We start from the raw sequence: 6,000 nt of genomic DNA, 5'->3' as shown, positions 1-6,000 counted from the left end.
GTTTGCTGGCGGCGCCTCCAGATGGAGGGCGTAGAGCAGGAAACTCCGCATCTCCGTGTGGCAGCGTCTCGCCATTGCGCGGCGTGCCGCCGCGCTTCTGCATATTATTAATAATAATAATAATAGTAATAATTGGTTCACAGGAAGGGAAAGGTGCAGTATCTCCTGTTCGCGCTTTGGTTCTGCGGGGACCCCGATGCATTAGGTCCCCGCTGTTGAGGCTTGATGACTTTTCTCTTGTAATTGCGGGAGCTGGTGAGGTACGGGCCCCTTAGGTTGTGCACAGTGGATTACATTCACGTTTTGCTCATAAAGGCCGCGTCTTTCAATAACTAAGGCGGGAAGTTATCCGCCCGGTGCCCCAGTGTGTCGCAACGGTAGCGCGCTTGTACTGTTTCTTGTACGCCCTTACTGGAGTCAGCTCACAGTTGTACTGGACGCACCGCTGAACGTTACGTTGCGAAGCTATGTTGGAGTTCCCCAGCATATAGACGAGTCCTTCTCTGCGCCACTGCACACTGTTTCAGTCTTACTGGTTTCCAGGTTGTGTACAGAATTCACTACGTGACACACATCATCGGTAAGCTTGAGGTGTGCGTTAAGCGGGAAAGGTTGTTTGCTGGTGTTAATTTGGAAGTCCGTAAGAAGCTTCTCAACTACCTCGGCTTTCTGCGTGTCACAAATGATGTTTTGTTCCGAAATGGGGGAAATGCTGATGGCGCTCTTGTGCGGCCTGTCGATGAATTGAAAAATTATGTGCAGAGGTCACCTTGCTCAAACACTGTCTGGATGGCAACCCTAATGCCTGCATTGAGTACGACCATGTATTCATTAGGATTATTCCTGGCTCTTGGAAACTGGGAAGAAATGTGCTTTGGAGCTTTAGAAGATGGAACACGAACGTCTCCTGTGTCTGTATTGTTCAAAGGAGTCTCCACCCTGGCCGCTCATGCGTTCTGTCGCGTTTATGGCACCGATTCTCGGCGACTTCAAAAAATTAATTGGTGCTTAGCTTCAGGTAAACTCGGTTGTGAAAGCAATAATAGCATGGCTACATTATAGTTCCGTTGCCGTTCTTCTGCTGTTTCGTGAACGTGTCGTTGCCGCCTAGTTGTATTTATACGTTCTTGACTGCTGAGTGAACAAGTCGACAAAGAGTCTTTACTGTTCAAAGCGTCCATTACATTCCATTCGGTGCCGTCATCGGTTGAGGACGATTCAAGAGAAGCGCGACGCACTCGACTAGCTGCATCTTGAGCGTGCCGTCGAGCGAGACGCTGTTCTCGCTCTTCATCCGTCTCTGTAGCCCGCGGTCGTTTCCCGGGTTCATCGAGACCGGCGTGACTTTTCTTTTTGTTTATCAGGATGAATAGCGAGTGCATCAGCGCGCCGCAACAGCCGTCGTCCACCACCGAAGCAGTGGCGGGTGCAATGACAGCCTATAACAGATAAAATTCGATGGCTGGCTAGCCAGCGCTGCAAGCTAGAGAGCTTTCATGTCCGTCTAAACGACGGACATGTAGGTCCTCTAGTCCCTGCCCCGTAGGGCCAGGAACTGCCTCTATTCACCACCTCCTTCCAATCTCTCTGCCTCAGCTGTTGTTGTTGTTGTTTTTGTGGCTGTAGGAAGAAACAAAAACTTTGGCAGAGGCTTACCTTGGTTCAGTCCGGTAGGTTGCGAAAGCAATACCCGTGGCTACGCCCAGGTTCAGCTAATGTTTGGCTTGTGGTGGTGCTTATGGATATGCTTGCTATGGTTAGACTGTGGTGGTTATACAATGATTCACTCTGGATACGGCGGAGAGAGCGGCAATTAGGCCGCCGTTCATGCACACCGCCGTCTCTCACGAACAGCGCGAGTTGGTCCCCCAGCTTTGAGGCGTGATGTCATAACATCTGTGGCGCTCCTGGCGGAGAGAGCGGGAGTTAGGCCGCCGTTCATGCGCACCGCCGTCTCTCACGGACGGCGCGACTTGGTCGCCCAGCTTTGAGGAGTGACGTCACACAGAGTTCATGCGAAAGGTCACTTCATGTGCACCGCCGTCGCACCGCAAAGGCTTGAAAGTGAAAGCAGTATTGCTTTCGCAATAAAAGAAAATACACGGGCTTGCTACTGGCTCTGTAGCTGAGCCACCTCCGCTGCCTCGTGCGGAAAGGAGAGAAAATAGACAAGGAAGAAAAAAGAAGAGGGCCGTCGTCCACCGTCGGCCGTCGTCCACCACCGAAGTGGTGGCGGGTACAATGACGGCCTGCAACAGATAAAAATCATTGGCAGGATAGCCCCCGCCGCAAGCGGCGTTGACCTACGTGCCCTGAGCCCATCAGGGCAAGCTGCCTCAGCTGAGCAAGCGCGAGCATTTATATACCGGTCGTGCCTCGCCCTGGGATGAAATACGTCGAAGTGGATGGCGAGGACATCTCGCCGAAAGAGCTACGACCGCAGCAGGGATGCGCGAGCCCACAGAAAGCGAGGAAGTAAGCACATCAGAGGAGACAACCAAAGAATCCAAGATGGAAGTGGGCCAGGCAGCGAGGAAACCAAGAAGGCTCTTCGAGTTGGCAGAACGCTCGGTGACATCACAACAGCTGCGTTTGCCTGCAGAAGACTAAAAAATCGTTGTTCGCCCGAAAGGCTGACTACATCTCGGCCTCCTTAGAGGAGCGCAAATTCAAGAGGCCATATGGAACGCCGCTGTTCTCAGTGCCGAAAAAATGCAAGTGGGCACCATTTGCAAGAATAAGAAGCAGAACACCATTCTCGTTAGCACACCTAGTAGAAAAAGAGCAGACCGCTATTTGCTGATCCACGAAATTAAGGTAGAGAAAAAGAGTTACGAAGTGTCAGCGTATCTCACGGCTGCGGAGAACTGCGGAAAAGGTGTTATCCACGGCCTTCCGTTTGACCGCAGCCAGGAAGAAATCGAAAGACGCTTTCAACACGGCGGAAACCCAGAGATTCTCGGCGCTAGACGCATGGAAAAGACGGAATCCGTAATCGTACTTTTTGCGACGGAAAGGGTGTCACGGTACGTGATTTACTCGTGCGGCTTGCCGCACCGCTGCGTACTATACAAAAAGAAGTATGAAGTCTGTCGTATCTGCGGTAGCTTGGGCCACCAAGCTGAAGTCTGTATTGATCCCAGCAACCCAGTATGTCTTCGATGTGGCATACAGAACCCCCTCGAGGAACACCAGTGTGACCCAAAGTGTCAGCTGTGCTGCAAGGAGGCATGTTACCGCCGCAAAGTACAGCAAGGAACGCCACCAAACCCCATACATAGTCAAAAAACGACGGTGGGAGCCGAAACTACGAGTCAAGGAAGAATCAAAGAAGGCATCAGTGATGTTGGCGAGCCTACAAAGCAGATCGGGATCCCGGGGACACAACAGCAGCCGTTCCGATTGAGTTCGTTCCCGAGACTGGAGAGGAGTGGATTGCGATCAAGATCCAGTTTCGGGGACCGGAAGAACCAATCCAGGGGCCGGTCGAGTTCCAGGAACCAATCCAGAGGTGGCACAAGATCTAGGAGCGAAACCATGGGCCGGACAATATCCGAAACAACGATCGAAAACCAGGCGAGCTGGGCAAATAGAGTCACCCAAAAGAATAAGCACCATACCGAAGAGCTTACAAAACGTAGGCAGCTGGTACACAAACTATTCAGAGAAAATGAGTCTTAAAAAAAGGTTGAAAAACTAGAAAATCCTAATGCATCACAGCAACAGAGCGCCGTTAGAATGCAGGTTAGCTCGAGCGCTACAGCGAAGCAGGATACAGAGAGGATGCCCCGCCTCCAGCGAAGAGGAAAGCCCAGGAATCGAAGGATCAAAAGATAACATTAGAAGAGGTCAGTAAAATTATCGACCGAAAGCTAGAGCAGAAACTCGATGTCTTATTTAAGGAGATAGCTGCCGAATTTGCGGCAATCAGGGCGCCACTAAATGCGTTCACTATCAAGTTCAATGAGATAGATGCGGGCTTCGCCGCGCTTGATGCGGAACGGACGCCACCAAACGGAAATATAGCTAATCATGGCCATCAAAAATAGCAAGCACACTATTTGGCACTAGAATTGTCGTGGATATCGCCGTAAAAGGCCGGTTCTGCAGCAACTTCATAGTGGAAAAGACAATCCGGAAGCAATCGCGTTGCAAGAAGTAGGAATAAAAGCAAAGCTAACAGGGTATCGAGCTTTCTGCGCGGAAGAGGAGAAACCGCGGGTGGCTACACCAATTAGGAGAAACATAACAGCAATCAGGCATGACACGGAGGTTAAAAACATTCACCACGTCCTCGTCGAACTCATACCAAACAAGACGACAGAAGAAAGCCTTTCCATCCTGAATGTATACAGCACTCCGTGGCAGAGAAAGGACAATTTCGGCACACTATTCCGAAAGACTGAAAATTGCCAGCAACAAAGCACTGATCGTATTAGGCGACTTTAACGCTCCACACCCAGCGTGGAGCTGCAAGTGAGAAGATAAAAAGGGCCGGATCCTCTGGCAAGACGCGCAACAGCAAGGCTAACGCGGTTAACGGATCCACAGAACCCAACACGAAGCGGAAACAGCGTGACAGAATTCACTTCTCCGGATTTGAACTTTCTTAGCCATGTAAAAGACGCCACATTGTGTAACACTCAAGAGAACCTTGGCAGTGGCCATTACATCATCGAAACTGTGGTGGAAGAAGGACGGCGAAGGATGAAATGCAAGAAGGCTACATTAGTGGAGTGGGAAACCTTCAGGGAAATCAGAAGCCAAATAGGAAGCGGAGAAATCACAATTATAGAAGAGTGGGCAACAGCGCTTCGTGCAAATGTTAAAGAAGCAACCACAAAGGTGCCTAAAGAAGCAGGGTTGGAGGAAGTAGACAGCCGTCTCCTGCACTTATGGCAAGCCAAAAAGGGACCAGAGAAGAAGCTAAAGCAACAAAGATGGAAGAGGACCGTACGCCACAGACTGCCCGGCTCAACAAAGAAATGGAAGAATATGTACTTCAGCTATGTAGACAAAATTGAGAATCTACATTCAATAGCATGGAAAGATCCATAGGACTAGCGAAAACATGGCAGCTACTACGCAACTTCTTGGAGCCGAAAGGTTGCAAGTCAGTGCAGGAGCAAAACATTCAAAATATTGTCCATTCCTATGATGGGACGGAAAAGGAGCTCCTTGAAAAATTACAGGCATGCTATGGGGAACGCCTGTTCCTGAAGCACTCGCAGACTACCACGGGCTGCCGAACCTGGACCTGGATAGACCCATAGAAGAAACAGAAGTCAGGGCTGAAATTGCTCGCCTTAAAACAAAGTCAGCAGCGGGGCCGGATGGTGTGAGCAACAAAATGTTGCGAAATCTGGACGACGACTCAATCGCTGTCCTCGCAAGATAGATGCAATATTACTGGACGTCTTCCCACCATATGGAAAACAGCGCAGGTCGTCATGATCCCCAAACCCGGCAAAAAGCTACAGACTGAAAATCTAAGACCAATTTTACCAATTTCTTTGGCATCGTGCTTGGGGAAACTCATGGAACACGTCATCCTGACAAGACTAAACAGACACATGGAAGACAACGGACTCTACCCAAATTATATGACTGGCTTCAGACCTGGTCTGTAGACCCAGGACATTATGCTGCAAATCGAACACCAGATCATTGAAGCGTAGACTAAAGACATGCGAGTTATCCTGGGCCTGAACTTAGAAAAGGCCTTCAATAACGTCAAACGCCAAGCAATACTGGGAAACCTACAAGATCTCGGCGTAGGAGAAAAAACTTACAACTACGTAAGGGACTCTCTCTCAAAGCGAGAAGCAACCATCCAAATTGGAGAACACAAGTCGGACAAGTTTACACTGGGCAGCAGAGGAACACCCCGGGGCTCCGTCCTCTCCTCCCTGCTGTTCAATGTTGCACTCAACAAGCTTCCAAAAAAGCTAGAAGAAATTGACAGGCTAAATCACAGCCTCTACGCAGACATCACACTGT

This window comes from Amblyomma maculatum, chromosome 1 (assembly GCF_055883805.1).
Source record: "Amblyomma maculatum isolate TAMU_Amacu chromosome 1, ASM5588380v1, whole genome shotgun sequence".
Classification (NCBI taxonomy): Eukaryota; Metazoa; Arthropoda; class Arachnida; order Ixodida; family Ixodidae; genus Amblyomma; species Amblyomma maculatum.
The sequence above is the reverse complement of the archived record's forward strand: the minus strand, read 5'-3'. Positions refer to the sequence as shown.